Raw genomic sequence first — 16172 nt, 5'->3', positions numbered from 1 at the left:
GCCTCATCTATTTTCTTACTCTTTTCCCCTGACTCTTCTGTAGCCTTGGTGTATAGGATTGAACTCTATTTCTTATAGCTCGGTTTGTGTAAGTGCACAGGACAAAGAGTTTGGTGGGGCTGAACGTAGAACTTGCTAGGGAGGCTCTTTTTTCTCTATGGAGATTTCTTCAAATGTCTGCATCAAGCTCCACTCCATGGAACCAAAGGAATATCACACTGCAGTCACTTGCAGCTTATTTTCCAATTACCAACCTACATTGGAGCTCTGAATACGTTCACTGGGCCATCAACATCCATCCCTGCCTCCTCTTATGTCCCTTATGGTATCGTAGAGGCTGGAAAACTAAAAGCCTATTTCCCAGACTCCTTTGTGAACAGGATTATGGATGCAAATTAGATGCATTCATGCTATACCTGCAATTCATCTCTGAACTGAAAGCCCATATCCTGCTGAGGTTTCTGCAGCAAGCAAGGTCCCAGGGACACGAGTGTGGACAGGAGCTGTGGAGGCAGCCTTGTGGATCCACTTTCTGATCACAAGGGCTGTGAGGAGGTTTTGAGCTGGTTGTCGAAGAGGAGGTAGCAGTGGTAATGTCTTCCAGGTTCTTAAATTGAAGCTATGGCAGTGGTTTCTAAACAAGAGAGAGCCATTATTAGACCTGACTCCCATCATTCTAGCCCTGCGAAAATGTTGTATTCCTTGTATTAAATCTTCTTCTGCTTAAAATACCTAAATCAATTTATTGCCCCGAATCTATCTGATATGCCTAGCATAGAGCAAGCCCTAGAAGGTTTTCCTGCTGATGCTGAGATTCCTAGGTGGCATGTAGGATTTCTCATTCCCAGTTTATCCTTGATTTTCCCCAACCTTCCCACTCAGCCTTTAAGTTCACTTGTTTGTTTGATATGGGTTTTGTTTGTGGTCATGGCAGTGGTTTATTTTACCGGATTTGGAGAGAGGTAGAGTCTTGGATTCCTTTTTATTCCACCATCTTTCCCTTACTTTGAAAAGAATGATTTAAAAACTCATCAAAAAGAAATACACATTAGGTTAATTTTCTTTGACAAATTAATTCAGGTCTTCCCCGAAGGTCTTATAAATTCAAAGTGAAAAGAAAATGTACAATTATATTTGTAATCAATTTCTTTTGGGTGTTTTATGGTACAATATTATATTTCGTATATGCACTTTTTGTACCAGTTTTTTAAAATACATATATCTTGACCATTTTAAGCATTTGCTCTTTGGATCACTATTTATAGTGTTTATTATGTAACAAACAAAGATGACTGAGACGAATTCTCAGCTTTATTTCTCCAATGAAAATTATTGCTTCAGAAACTATCATATGTTTCTAAAATGTCAATATACTAAATATAGTAACCTATCTTTCTTAGACCTTATTGAAATTGAAGAATGACAAAAATTGATATATATTGGTTCTGTTACTGATATTGTCTAATCAATGGTCACAGAAATCTTCATAAGCAATTATCATTCAACTTTTACATCTGGGGAAACAAAAATCAGAAACATAAAATGACTTCAAAATCATTTTCCAGGCCAACGAATAATGGAGCTGAATTTAAAAGCCATGGTGTTTTCACTTTCCCATGTATTTCCTCAGGAGATACAGTTTATAAAAAGGTAAATTTTAGAAAAAAGTGACATCCATGTTATATCTGAACGGTCTTAATATGTCTCCAAGTAATTTTTAGGTTCATTACTTCATTTAGTAGTTAAACAGTGCCAGGAGACAGACTGGCAGGAGAAGAAGTATTGTATCCATTTTATACATGTAAGCAATAGAAGTGCCTAATCTGACAAAGTTTTTACCTTTTACTAATTATATCAAGTTATTGTTTGTTTTAATGTTTCAAAAGTCACGTGATTGCTGGGCAAAACAGCCACAAATTCTTTTGAGAAGGACAACAATTTTTACTTTTTGCAACTTTCTTGAATACATTTAGAAAAGTTAACAGAAACTAGAGAAACTGCTGTCTGACTTCTGTGTATCATATTTACATCAATTTGACTTAAATGGCAATGTTCAATTTTTCAAATATTCGTTGAAAAAATGTACATGAACATCAAGAAAGACTGTATTAGTAATGTTTTAATCAGTTTTTAAAATTTTGGCTCAGAAATGAACATCAGGAAAAAGGATATGAATGCATCCATAAAATGTTAAAATAAATATTACCACAGAATGGCACTAACCTGTGAGTTAGGACTATTATAGAAATATAATGCTGCTTAGTTCAAAAACAAACACGCCTACTCTGGCCCCCTTCCCTTTGCTGTGACTTCACCAACTTCAGTACTTTTCCAAACATACTCATTAACGATAGACTAGAGGAAACAGCAAACAGTATGCCAGCTCCAGAGGGCATTGCCCCCTGTGTAACCGAGCTGCATCCAGAGAAAGAAAAGAAGTGAATGCATAGATGGAAAATGCATCACACAGACGTGGCTTTCAAAATACATGTGATGTCCTTGAAAGAAGAAAATCAGTCATCAAACAGGGAGGTTCAAAGAGACCTTGGAAATCACTGACACTGTTCTGTCTGCCAGGCAAAATTATACTAAATCCACCTGGGATTGTTTCAAAGTTAATTATTTGTCTTTGGTTGTTTTTATGTTTTACACTAGTCAGAATTTGTTCATTTTTAATCTCAAAGTTATTTCATACTTCAACTATTTTTCAGAATTGTCAAAATTGCTTATTTGTTGAGTTGTATAACACACTTTGCCCACATTCAATCCTCTACCCCATTTAAACTTATATATTTTGATAACCTCTAATGTGACCAAAACGAATTGATGATTACCTCCTGAAATGTCACAGGCATGTGAATGTATGACTTGATTTCAGCTTGTTATCCTTGATGCATTTCACATTAATTTAAAGATAGCTTTCTTACAGATTACAGGCAAAAGGGAAAATGGAAGAATAATTCCATGGGTCTCCTAAGAACTGTTCAGAACATTCATTCTTTCAAAACTATGGTTGCCAAAAATTCAGCTGAGATTACAGAGAGCTCCCTTCATGGATGATACAGGAGCAGTTCAGATCCTACTGTCTTCACACACAAAAGTATCAAAATCTAGTTCCTAAAGATGTAAAATACTGCCAAGTTTTCCAGCTATAACTTAGCAAAGCTTTCATGGATTTCCAATGTGCACTTTTTTTCTTTTTTTCCTGCCTCAGCCTCCAGAGTAGCTGGGACTACAGGTGCCCACCACCACACCCGGCTAATTTTTTGTATTTTTAGTAGAGACGGGGTTTCACCATGTTAGCCAGGATGGTCTCGATCTCCTGACCTCATGATCCACCCACCTCGGCCTTCCAAAGTGCTGGGATTACAGGTGTGAGCCATCGTGCCCAGCCCCAATGTGCACTTTCATCTTCTCACCAGCCATGTGTATACACAGTGACTCCAACAGTTCCATATTGTCCTTCTTCCAAAGACATTTAAACAACATATTGCTGCTAATTTTAGGATTTTGCAGTGGGCACATGTAACTATGAACAAGCATGATGCTTTGCAAATCATCAGGTATCAACGTACAGTGGATTTTGCAGCACAGAGACAGCTTCAAGTAATAAACACAATCCTAACATTTTTAGAATTTGATGTCATTTACTAAACGAAGTATATAAAAACATTTCTATAAACAGAGCAAAATGAACCCCCAATAGTGAGAGTGTAGAGCAGGAAGAGCACACTGAAATATGACTTTTGCATTTGTATGACTGAAATAAGAGGTGGCAAGATGCTTATTCTCAACTTTACCAACTACACACATTTTTCTGTGAGACAGTCTTGCTAGTCAGGATTTCCTTAAGGAATCTGAGATCAATTGCTATTTTAATCAAAGAGGGCACCAAACCAAGCAGTGTCAATGTATTATCATTAAGAAAGGATCCAATAAGATTGCTGATATTAAAAACTGACTCTCAATATCTTCATATTTTAAATGTGGTATTAAAATAAACATTAAATAGGACAAAACCAATAGCCAAGGAGATTATGACAAAAGACTTTCTCAATCCACGTGAACTGCTTGTTTTGATTACACCCTTTACTCAGTACTATGTTTAAGGGATTTGGCTATAACAAAACAAGTGTCTGTTTTGAAATCTGATGATGAATTACTCACATGGATGCATTGGTTTGTAGAGGTCAAAACTGAATGATCACACTATGGCAAAGTTTCTCTAATATTCTACACAATGCTTTACAACAGCAGTCCCCAACCTTTTTGGCATCAGGGACTGATTTTCTGGAAGAAAATTTCTCCATCCCGGAGTGGGAGGAAAATTTCTCCATCCCAGGATGTGGTTTCAGGATGATTCAAGAACATTACATTTATTGTGCACTTTATATTATTATTACATTGTAATAATATATAATTAATTATACAACTCATCATAATTTAGAATCAGTGGGAGTCCTGAGATTGTTTTCCAGTAATTAGATGGTCCCATCTGAGGGTGATGGGAGACAGTGACAGATCATCAGGCATTAGATTCTCATAAGGAACATGCAACCTAGATCCCTCACACGCATAGTTCACAATAAGATTGGTGTTTTTATGAAAATCTAATGCCACTGATGATCTGACAGGAGGTGGAGCTTAGGCAGTAATATGAGTGATGGGGAGTGGCTGTAAATAACAGATGAAGCATTGCTCCATGGCGTGCTGCTCACCTCCTGCTGTGCCGCCTGGTTCCTAACAAACCACAGACTGGTACTGGTCCCTGGCCTTTACAACCAATAATATTCTTAACAGCAGACATCTGGATGTTCACTGTATTCCAGGAACTTTTTATAGTGTTTTACATGAATTCACTTAATTCTCATTACAAGTCCACATAGAAGGCATGATTATTATTCCCATTTTACAGATGAGAGAACTGAGGCACAAAGAGATTAAGGAGGCTGCCCATGGCCACATAGGCAGAAAGTAGCAGAGCCACCATATGTACCAGATAGCTGGATCCCAGAGGTTGATATATTCTAGTCTCCCTGGAGATCTCTACAAATTAATCAACCAATAGGTGACAAGTTTCTAGTGGTGACTGTAATAATCACTTAGCCAAGACATCCAGTTATCATAACTATCTGTCCTCTTTCAATATTTTCCATTTCTCAAGCTTCTGTTCTGCCGTGCTGAAGACCCTAATCAATTTTTCATTTGGCTGTCTCTGGGCCAAGAACATCGTTTCTCAATAATCTTCTAGGAAGTTTTCATGGTACATAATTTACTACATAATTAAAAGACAATGGTGTGCTTTCACACCTACTTGTAAAGTGCCTCAATTTGGAAACAAAAACACAGCTTTTTAGGCTCAAATATAAGGACTTTATTTTCTAAACTGAATAGGTTCACCGTTTATTTTTACATTAAGGAATATTATAATTATAAAATATAATAAGTGTAGCTCTATTTAAATATATTTTTATTTTCCTATTTTAAAATATTTTCCTTTATTTTATATTTAGATATAAAATCATGATCATGAATTAACTTATTAACACTTCTATTTATATTGTTGCATGTCAATACAGCAACAATTGTTTTTCTGTGTAGCAATGGTGTACATTTGCTGAAACAAAAATTAAGACTCCCATCTTGACTAATGGCAAAAACGAAGAAAAGAAATTCATAAGCTAAAGAGGAATTTAACCAGTTTAACCCATTCATCAGTTCTTAGTGTTCTATGTTAACACATTTTGAGAAGTGGCAAGCTTCTCTCTGAAATTTTGTCCTTTTCTGAGAAATGTCCCCTGAACTATAGCTGGCATTCTATGTGAGAAGCATGTGCCAGAGACTATAACAGAAAGATCATGTGATGTCAACCCAAGCCACAAATTGGTACATGAACCTGTTGGCAAATCATAGTTTATCACTCTCTGTCCATGAGTCAGTTGAGATGAGAGTGCCAATTTTAGCAGATGTGTTTCCTGTTTCCATAATATGTTGTGAATGTCAATAATGATTTTCATAAATGAATCTTATTTTCAGTCTAATCTGAGTTTTGTTAGTGTTAAAAATGTTTTACTGCCTGTATAAATTGAAGCAACTTATAGGAAGACTTTTGTAGCATGCAAGATCAGTGCGAAGTAGGGCAACTCGAGTAACAATTTATGCTAAATTGGTAAATGATACAAAATGATTATTTGTTGTCTTTATTATTTATTATCGATTTTAAATTTTTGAATATTTAATAAGGAAGGATAAAAAGAATAGAAACAGAAGAATACGCCTATTTTATGGGCAATGAAAAGACAGTGTAGCCTCTAGGATCTTGCAGTGGCTGTTGAAGTATAAGACAGCTTTGTATAGATCAATATTAATAACTCATCATTTGGGACCAAAACTAAACCACTGTGGTCTGCAATCTGCCTGGTGAAGCTTCATGGAAAAGTTAAATCTTGATCCAGGTCTTAAAAATATAGAATTGGAATAAAACCAAGGTAGTGAGTAAGGGAGTAAGTAAGGTGATATTGAAGAAAGAGATTTTGATATAAGAAGATAATTTAACATAAGAAAGCATAATGTTTTTGTAAGGGACGTACTCTTGGCATTTGAGAAGTCTTTAAGAAAATTAACAGCATTGGTTTACAGGCTGGTTTGGAAGAGGGGAATGAAAAAGTTGAGAGAGTAATCAGGAAGTTTTGCCCAGAATCCAAATGTGAGGAGAGCAGCTTATGTAGAAATAAAGCATTGAATTTGAGCATGCTTCATAAGAATTATCAGCAGAACACATATATTCATTGCCTATGACAGTTCAAACAAGAGTTAGTCGTCAGAAAACTCCCTAAAGAGTTTAGTGTTTATTCATGGTGAATGGAGATGTTAATGACTGAAGGGATGACAAGTTTGTTTTTTGTACATGTTGTTTTTGAGGAGAGAGATGCTTACTAAAGTAAGTACATCATGTGCCTGGTCTTTATAACTCTGTAGGAAAAAAAAGATAAGTTCCTAGAAACCAAGATGTAGGTTTTCAATTTTTTTCTGTAACTCCACCAATTACAGTAGATGTTTAGCAAATATTTAATATTTAAATGGTATTATATAAGCTGGAAATATTGGAGAGAAGTTAAAGTTCAAGAATAAAAATGTAGATAAAATATTTATCATGATCATAAAAGAGACAGTTACATACATAAAACCTGATCTTCAAAATTAGAGTGTGTCCAGGAAGGAGAGAAAAGGATTGAGGTCCATAATTCTGGAGAAACAGGATGCAGAGACTGTAGCTGAAGTTGTAGGAAAAGGTGAAGTAAGAGGAAATCCAGAAGTAGAGAATTGTTGATGTCAAGAGACTATTCAAAAAGGAAGTGTATAAAGGGTCAAATGCAATGAAAAGATATTTGACAATAACGAATGACAGAAGGCCATTAGTTTCAGCTAAAAGTGATTTTGAACAAATCAAAATTTTGAGAAGTTTGGCCATAGATAGATCAAGAGTGTTCTATGGGTATTATAGCAGGGTATTAGACTGCATTGGGTTCAATTGCTTTGGTTTTTAGCTGGCCTTGCACTTAGAATTTTCTTCAGCAAGACAAGTCAGTGCAGCCAGTTCCAAGGCTTGTGTAAAACGTGTCAGCTGTGCAGGCTTTTGCTCATTTGATATCATAACCAAAATGGAGATCAAAATTAATGCTCAAACTAAGATTTCACCAAGAGGCTTATAGCATGAAAACCCTTTCCTCTCACTCTTGGAAAACTAATAACAGACTTGTGCTTAGGACTAAGCCCCTTCTCTCTTCTGCTTTTAGTTCTCTGTTGCTTAAAAATAACTTGATATTAAATAAAATTATTTGAGCATTTAAAAAATAAATTATAGAGGGTCGTACAATGTTAAGGCACTACTAATGACAATAATAGTAGCAGCGATAGTAGTAGCTAGCATTAGTTAGGTAGTATAGCATTAGGTTATGGTGGTACATGAGCGGTATAGGTGATGTCATTATTACCAACTCTCCCTTGTGGTTTGGAACTTTGTGTCCACTACAGCCACAGAACTCCCTAACATGGTGGTGACTAGTTTTTTGTTTTACTAAGTTTTGTAAATTGTATTTACCTTTATAAAAATAGTGGCTGAATTTTGATCCTGCCTACTGCTGAATAATGCTGACACACACACATACATGTATACACATACACACACACGTAACTATATATATATATATTATATATATACACACACACATATGTAACTATGTATGTGTGTGTGTGTGTATATATATGTATATAATTCCTAATGGTAGTGGAGGCTGGGATGTTGTAGTGAATGCAAGCATCAGAAAGTATATTTCACTAAAAATATCTTTCTCGAAAGGCCACTATTTGGATTAACAAACTTTTTAAAGGCTGCAGAATTCCATAAGATTAACTTGCCTTTAGTCACTGATATGGTCTGGCTCTCATCATGAATTATAATCTGAATTGTAATCCCCATTCGTTGGGGAAAGGACCTCGTGGGAGGTGATTGGATCATGGGGACAATTTCCCCATGCTGTTCTTGTGAGAGAGTGTGAACACTCATAAGATCTGATGGGTTTTTTAAGGGACTTTCCCCCTTCATTCTGCATTTCTCTCTCCTGCTAGCTTGTGCAGAAGGACATGTTTGCTTCCCCTTCTGCCATAGTTGTAAGTTTCATGGGGCCTCCCCAGCCCTGTGGAACTGTGAGCCAATTAAACCTCTTTTCTTTATATATTACCCAGTCTCACGTATGTCTTTATAGCAGTGTGAAAATGAACGAATACAATCACACCTCAATATTTTATGAGGTTGATAAATTCATTGAATCCAAATTTGGATTTGCTGGGAAAAGTAGAAGAAAGGAGAGGGGGAGGAGAAGGACAAAATGCAAAGACTGGGAGACAAGCAATAACAAAAGACTGACAGAACCTGATCTCTCCCTTTTAATCTTAGGAACTTCTAGAAAAGCATTTTACAATGGGCTTAAATCCATGATCCTTTCTGATATGCATAACAAACTCAAATACACAGGATTTTGTGAAATTTTCCCCTGGGTGCAAAGGGAGGGAAGGGGAGAGCAGGCATACTCCTTTGCAATCTAATTCTCACTAGCCCTTTAGACTTTGCATAACTTTGCATTTTAGACCCTGTTTTATAAAAATAATAGTTTGAAGAGAATTTATAAATGTGTAAACTTGAGGTGACAGTTTTTCTAATTAAACTAAAAAAATAGTAAAGAGAAATATAATCTGGCAGGATCAGGTGATGATGGCAGGCAAGAGGAATCATCTGGAAAATGTATGGGTGGTAATCACAGGCCCACTCTTTCTGGGGACTGAGCTTGACTCCTGCTACTGAGATTTACAGCCTTGAAGCAATAGGAGTTCAACATCTGCTTATGTATTCCCAAATGGTGCATGCAGCTAAGAAGAGTGCTTATGACATTGATTACTTTAGAAACTGCACAGTCCATTCCTGTAAATACTTTTTTTTTGTTGGAGGGGGGATGAGTTTCACTCTTGTTGACTAGGCTGGAGTGCAATGGTGCGATCTCAACTCACTGCAACCTCTGCCTCCTGGGTTCAAGCGATTCTCCTCCTCGGCCTACTGAGTAGCTGGGATTACAGGCATGTGCCACCACGCCCAGTTAATTTTTGTGTGTGTATGTGTTTTTAGTACAGACAGGGTTTCTCCATGTTAGTCAGGCTGGTCTCGAACTCCCGAACTCAGGTGATCCGCCTGCCTCGGCCTCCCTAAGTGCTGGGATTACAGGTGTGAGGCACCGTGCCTGGTCCATTCCTGCAAATACTTACATATTCTCCATGCCCAAATAGAACTGCTATTGGAGGAAGTCCTACATGGCAACCTCCAAGTCCATTTGAAAATCTCCATTAATTGTTAGGCCCCAAGTGCCAATGTGATTACACGTAGAACCCCATCTATTCAAAGATGAAATAAAATGAATGCCACTGTCAAAACTTTTCCTTATATTAATGCTCTAGTGGTTATTAAAAAAAAACTTCAGATAGAAGGATAACAATTGAATTTAGTCTTTAGGAGTTTAGTAAGATACATTGATAAAGAAATATTGTATGGCAATGCAAATTTCGTATGTTATATGAAATGGTACATTTTAGGATTTTTATGATTTCCATGTTATACCTACATTTTAAAAAGCTAAGAAAAATATTCACTAGTCATCTGGGACATTTCCCCATTCATTTATTTTCTGTAATTTAATGCATCTTTTTAAAAGGCTATCATTAGCCCTCCTTTTCTTTTCTTTTTTTTTTTTTTTGAGACAGAGTCTCACTCTTGTCCAGGCTGGAGTTCAGTGGCATGATCTTTGCTCACTGCAAACCCCGCCTTCCAGGTTCAAGTGATTCTTCTGCCTCACCCTCCCAAGTAACTGGGATTACAGGTGTGTGCCACCACGCCCCGCTAATTTTTGTGTATTTGGTAGAGACAGGGTTTCACCGTGTTGGCCAGGCTGTCTTGAACTCCCGACCTCAAGTGATCCACCCGCCTCAGTCTCCAAAATTGCTGGGATTACAGGTGTGAGCCACCACACTCGGCCAGTTCTCATTTTCTTAATGTAAGATTATCTATAATTTAAGATTATTAGCACTGTTCAATGTACTGATCTATCTTCTCTTTTTATAAAACATTCAGTGGCTAACTGTGATTAGTTTAAGTAAAAAAAAAAATCACTTAGGGCAGAGAGAGAAAGCCATTGCAGTGCAACTGCCTATTGTTCCTTCTAGCTGTTAACGTGTGATCAGTAACTGACTCATAGGCAAAATGTTTGAGAGATTTCATTTTGCTTATCTGGCCTTGTCTGATATCAGAGGTGCTCACTGGTTGATTTTAGATCTGGCAAGAGTTAGCTAGCCAAACCTCTCTACTGAATACTCACGCTGGAAATCTTAATTCTGTATTCCTATGACTTGGAAAGGAACCACCTGCTCTAGGAGTTGTTATTGTAGAAAAAAAATCCAGTCTAAAATGACATAATACTCACTTTTATTCTTGACTAAGTCTTGGAAGGTAGTGATTCCTTAGGATTTTTTTCCAACATTTAATTTTAGTTTGAATTTGGCCCCAATTCTGAGTAACAAATAGGTAGCCTTGAACTGAGTTACTTAACTTCAAGTAACAATCATCTTCATGCTATTTTATTTTTTCATATAACCTATTGAAATTCTATATCTTTACTTAATGGGATAGTATAATTTAACTAATTTAATCCGTGTTAACAAATTAATTCCAACATCTCAGTGACTTAATAAACATGTCTTATCCATTCACCCCTAACCATGTTGCAGGTCCGAGGATTCTCCAGGGAAGCTCTCTTCTGAGTACTGACTACTCAAGAATTGAGTGTGTTTCCATCTTCAGTCTTCACATTATCAACATAATCACTCTGGCAGAAGATGAAAGAGAGAAAGAAAATTCATGCTTCAACTTTGAAAGAGAATTCATCCCTCTGTCTAATTGGCCAGAATTAATCACATGGTCCCAAAATAACTGGAAAGGAGGATGGGAAAGAAATCCTTTCTATCTGACTAGGACAATGAAATGAGATTTAAACAATCAACAAAAATCCTCAACAAAATCCTAGTTTGTCAAACCCAGCAACATGAAAAAGGATAGTACAGTATTCCAAGCAGGGCTTATTCAGGGAATGAAAGACTAGTTCAAAATTTAAAAATTAAAGTAATGCATCTTATCAACATAATGAAGAAGGAAAAACATGTGAGCCTCCACATAGATATAGAAAAAATATTTGATAAAGTTTAGCATCTATCCATGATAAAAACTATTAACAACCAGGAAACAGAAGAATACTTCCTCAAAAAGAACAGAATCTACAAAAAAAATTATAGCTAACATCATACTTAATGGTGAAAGACTGAATTCTTTCTCCCTAAGATTAAGAAGACAGGCCAGGCGCGGTGGCTCATGCCTGTAATCCCAGCACTTTGGGAGGCCAAGGTGGGCAGATCACAAGGTCAGGAGATCGAGACCATCCTGGCTAACACAGTGAAACCCCGTCTCTACTAAAAATAGAAACATTAGCCAGGCATGGTGGTGGGTGCCTGTAGTCCCAGCTACTTGGGAGGCTGAGGCAGGAGAATGGCCGGAACCTGGGAGGCAGAGCTTGCAGTGAGCCGAGATCATGCCACTGCACTCCAGCATGGGTGACAGAGCCAGACTCCCTCTCAAAAAAAAAAAAGGAAGACAAAGCTGTCCACTCTTACTACTCCCATTAACCACATATTGGAGGTCTTAGCCAGTGCAATAAAAAAACTAATAAAATCAATATAGAATAAATAAGTAAAATTAAAACTTAATTTTCAGATGACATAATTATGTAGAACATTCTAAAAAATCTATAAACAAGCTATGAGAACTATCTTGTAAACTTACCAGGTCACATGAAATAGGGTCAGTATGCAAATCTAAATCACATTTACATCCGGTAGCAATGAAAAACTGAAAATCAAAATTTTTAAATTACAAAAAAATGCTATTAGGTATAAATCTAACAAAATATGTTCAAATTATATGTGCTGAAAACCATAAAACACTAATGAAAGAAATCAATAAAGATTAAAAAATTTAAAAAGGAGAGATACACCATGCTCATAGTTGGAAGAATTCAAACTCAAATTTGCTGAGGTATCAATTGTCTCTAAATTGATGTATAGATTCAACACAATTCCAATTAAAATCCCAGCAGGATTTGTTGTAGAAATCAACAAGCTGTGTGTAAAATTTATGTAGAAAGGCAAATAGTCAAAAACAATTTTTATAACAAAGTTAGAGGATTTGTTCCACCTAATGGCAAGACTTATTACAAAACTACATCAATCAAGACAGCATGGTATTAGGATAAGAGTGGACACATAAATAAATGGGATATAATAGAGCAGGGATGAGAAAACCATAGCTCCTGTGGCCAATTTCAGCCTAGCAACACAGCTGCACTTATTCAATTATGTATTGCCTATGGCTGCTTTTGTGCTAAAGAGAATTAAGTAGTTACAACAAACATTATATGGTCCACAAAGCCTAAAATATTTATTTTCTGGACCTTTCACCAAAAAAAAAAAAAAAAAAAAAAAAAAAAGCTTGCTGCCCTGGAATAGAATGTACAGAAAAACACTCACACATCTATGGTCAATTGACTTTGACAAAGGTGAAAGACTACTAAATGGAGAAAGAATAATCTTTTTAACAAACAATGCTAGAACAATTGAAAATTCATATGCAAAACAAGCAAATACTTTGATGGATTGCATTCTTAAAGTAAAAATCCAAAGTGAATCATAGATTTAAATGGAAAATCTAAAATTATAAAACAATTAAAAAGGATAAATTGAAAAATAAAAAAGGTAGTACCAAATACCAGTTAGGATTTGGAGACATTGGAGACATACATTTCTGGTAAAAATGTAAAATGGTACAGCAACTTCAGAAAAGAATTGGGAAGTTCTCAGAAAGCTAAACATATAATTATCATATGACCCAGCAACCTTACTCCTAGGTATTATTCCAACTAAAATAAAAACTTATGTTAATACAAATACCTGTATGCAAATATTTAAAGTGGCTTTATTCAGAATCAACAAAAACTCGAAACCACTCAGTCATGCCTCGGCTGCTGAGTGCATAACCTGTGATACATCCATACAGTGGAATTCAGCAATGAAACGAATAAACTGCTGAAACAAGCCACAACATGGATGAATCTTGAAGTGATTACTGTAAGTGAAGTATGTCAGACTCAAAAGACCACATATTATATAATTCAGTTTTAGAAATATGCAAAACCATAAGTATAGAGATAAGATTGGTGGTTGCCAGGGAAGAGTTGACTTTCAAGCAGCATGGGGGAGTTTTGTTGATAAACTATTGTTTATCTTCATTTTTTGATGATCACATGACTGTATGCATTTGTCCAAACTCAAAGAACTATGTCCTAAAGTGGAAGAATTTTTGTCTGTAGATTTTTAACTTAATGAAAAAATAAAAATTTATTATCAAGTAATATAGGACATAAATTACTTATAGCAGCAGTCCCCAAACTTTTTGGCACCAGGGACTGGTTTCACAGAAGACAATTTTTCCATCTGGGGTGGGGGATGGTTTCAGCATATTACCTTTATTGTGTACTTTATTTCTATTATTATTACATTGTAATATATAATGAAATAATTACACAACTCACCATAATGTAGAATCAGTGGAAGCTCTGAGCTTGTTTTCCTGCAACTAGATGGTCCCATCTGAGGGTGATGGGAGATGGTGACAGAACATCAGGCATTAGATTCTCATAAGGAGTATATAACCTAGATCCCTCACATGTGCAGTTCACAGTAGGGTTCACATTCCTATGAGAATCTAATGTGGCCACTGATGTGACAGGAGGCAGAGCTCATGTGGTAATGTGAGCAATGGGGAGTGGCTGTAAACACAGATGAAGCTTTGCTCACTTGCCCCCCCACTCACCTCCTGCTGTGCGGCCCCGTTCCTAACAGGCCCTTACAAGTCCAGGGTTGGGGACTCCTGACTTAAGAGTATTATTGGATAATGGCTTGATCTTGGAGAAAGAAAACTTGGGTGAGATACCAGTTCTGTTAGTTCTGAGTAATATCAACTTGGGCAAATTACTTACCTTACTGTGCGCCTTAATTTTGTTGCTTCTCAGTCAATAGGAATAGTAATTATACCTATATCATAGGGTAGGAGAAACAAATCAGGTAATGCCTGAAAACTACTTGAAGCAGCATCTAGCAAGTAGTACATATCACACTAATGTGTAGGAATAGCAGCATGCTAGCATATGTTCAGTACGGATTCTCACCCACTGTGATTGTCTCCTGCCTTATATCAACTGATCCATGTTTAGTTTAAATACCTAACATTTGTCAAGTACCAGAGGGAGTCAAGTACATAGCTCTTGCAGAGTTTATGATCTCACTGAAAAGATGAGTTAGACACATGAAAATATTTAATTAACCAAGACCTCATCTGGTCTGCAACATATGCTGCCATGATATTACACAGAGGCACTGCATGCAGTCTTAGGGTACAGAAATGCAGGGGACCAAGGTCTGTGGAGGCATCTGTTCTCAAGGTTATTACAGCCTAGTTGTAGAGGTAAATACGAACACAGATCTCAAATCACTAACATATTTAAAAATGAAAGTGCAATAAGATAAGTAAAATTTATCCCATTTCAGCAGGTGTCAGATACAAAAGAAGTTCCTCTTCAAAGGTTTAGCTTGTTCAGCGTCCTTGCTCTTTGTTCCCTACTTCCAAGGCCAAACTAACTTCCTCATCCTTTACGCCTCCCTGTCTTGGTTTCAGTAAAGAACCTTTCCACCAGTCCTTATCTACAGAGCCCACATCTGCTACTCATTCTGTAAATTACCCCTCCTGACACAATGGCCCTTCCGGCTGAAACTGGCCTTTCTGCCAGTGTAACCACACCACTGCCCCTTTCAAGTTAGCCAATCGGGTCCAGCTTAGATTGTGAAGTCCAACTTCAGCCAGTGGAGACTGGACACAGTAGCAGGGACAAGCTGCCTTAGGAATAAAAACCTTTCCCCACCTTTGTTCGGTGTGCTCTTGTGGTGACCAGACTCATGAGCAACATCCTTCTGCAGAAGTAAATTTGCCTTGCTGAGAAAACTCTTCGCCAGAGTGCTGATTCCTCTTTGGGGCACCAAGCATTTATTTCTAACAGCAGGTGTAGCTAAAAGAAAAATTAAGTACAATGTAAGCCCAAATTATTTATTTAGGAGGATTTAGAGGGGATGGACAGAGATAAGAAAAAAGGCATTTCTTTAAAAGACAGTATATATATTTAAGTGTCAAAAGGTAATTGTGGTCAAAGACAACTTGATATGTTGGAGAAATTCTTCTAGACCACTTGAATCTCGAATTAAGAGAAACAGATATTTATGGATAATTTAGAAATAAATGAGGACAGAATTGTAAACAATATGTAGTAGAAGGGAGTTTATTAATCCAAAAGAACACTAGGAAATATAGTATTGCTATGTCTATGGTATCATGTGGGTGGAAGCTATTTTACCCACATTTTTTTTTCCATTGTTTAGAAAACAGAAGGGTTTGAAAGAAATTTGAGAAGACACTC

At 36.6% G+C, this 16172-nt stretch overlaps 1 long non-coding RNA gene across 3 annotated transcripts in view; it reads right to left on the bottom strand.

Moving 5' to 3' along the window:
- The window catches only part of LOC134762037 (uncharacterized), a 43415-nt gene that overhangs the window by 4840 nt on the left and 22403 nt on the right, over positions 1 to 16172 (bottom strand). The window contains exons 4-8 of one of the 3 annotated variants that reach the window (XR_010141508.1): positions 15624 to 15767; positions 14685 to 14739; positions 12434 to 12499; positions 11312 to 11426; positions 417 to 634 (exon numbers count right to left, since the gene is read on the bottom strand). This is a non-coding gene — a long non-coding RNA (uncharacterized LOC134762037). Of the gene's footprint in view, positions 1 to 416; positions 635 to 10288; positions 11427 to 12433; positions 12500 to 14684; positions 14740 to 15623; positions 15768 to 16172 lie in introns of those variants that run through there. The other 2 variants (XR_010141507.1, XR_010141506.1) reach the window with 2 other exon arrangements.

Source organism: Pongo abelii, chromosome 8, assembly GCF_028885655.2.
Source record: "Pongo abelii isolate AG06213 chromosome 8, NHGRI_mPonAbe1-v2.0_pri, whole genome shotgun sequence".
NCBI classification, from domain to species: Eukaryota; Metazoa; Chordata; class Mammalia; order Primates; family Hominidae; genus Pongo; species Pongo abelii.
This window is presented reverse-complemented; position numbering and strand designations above follow the sequence as displayed.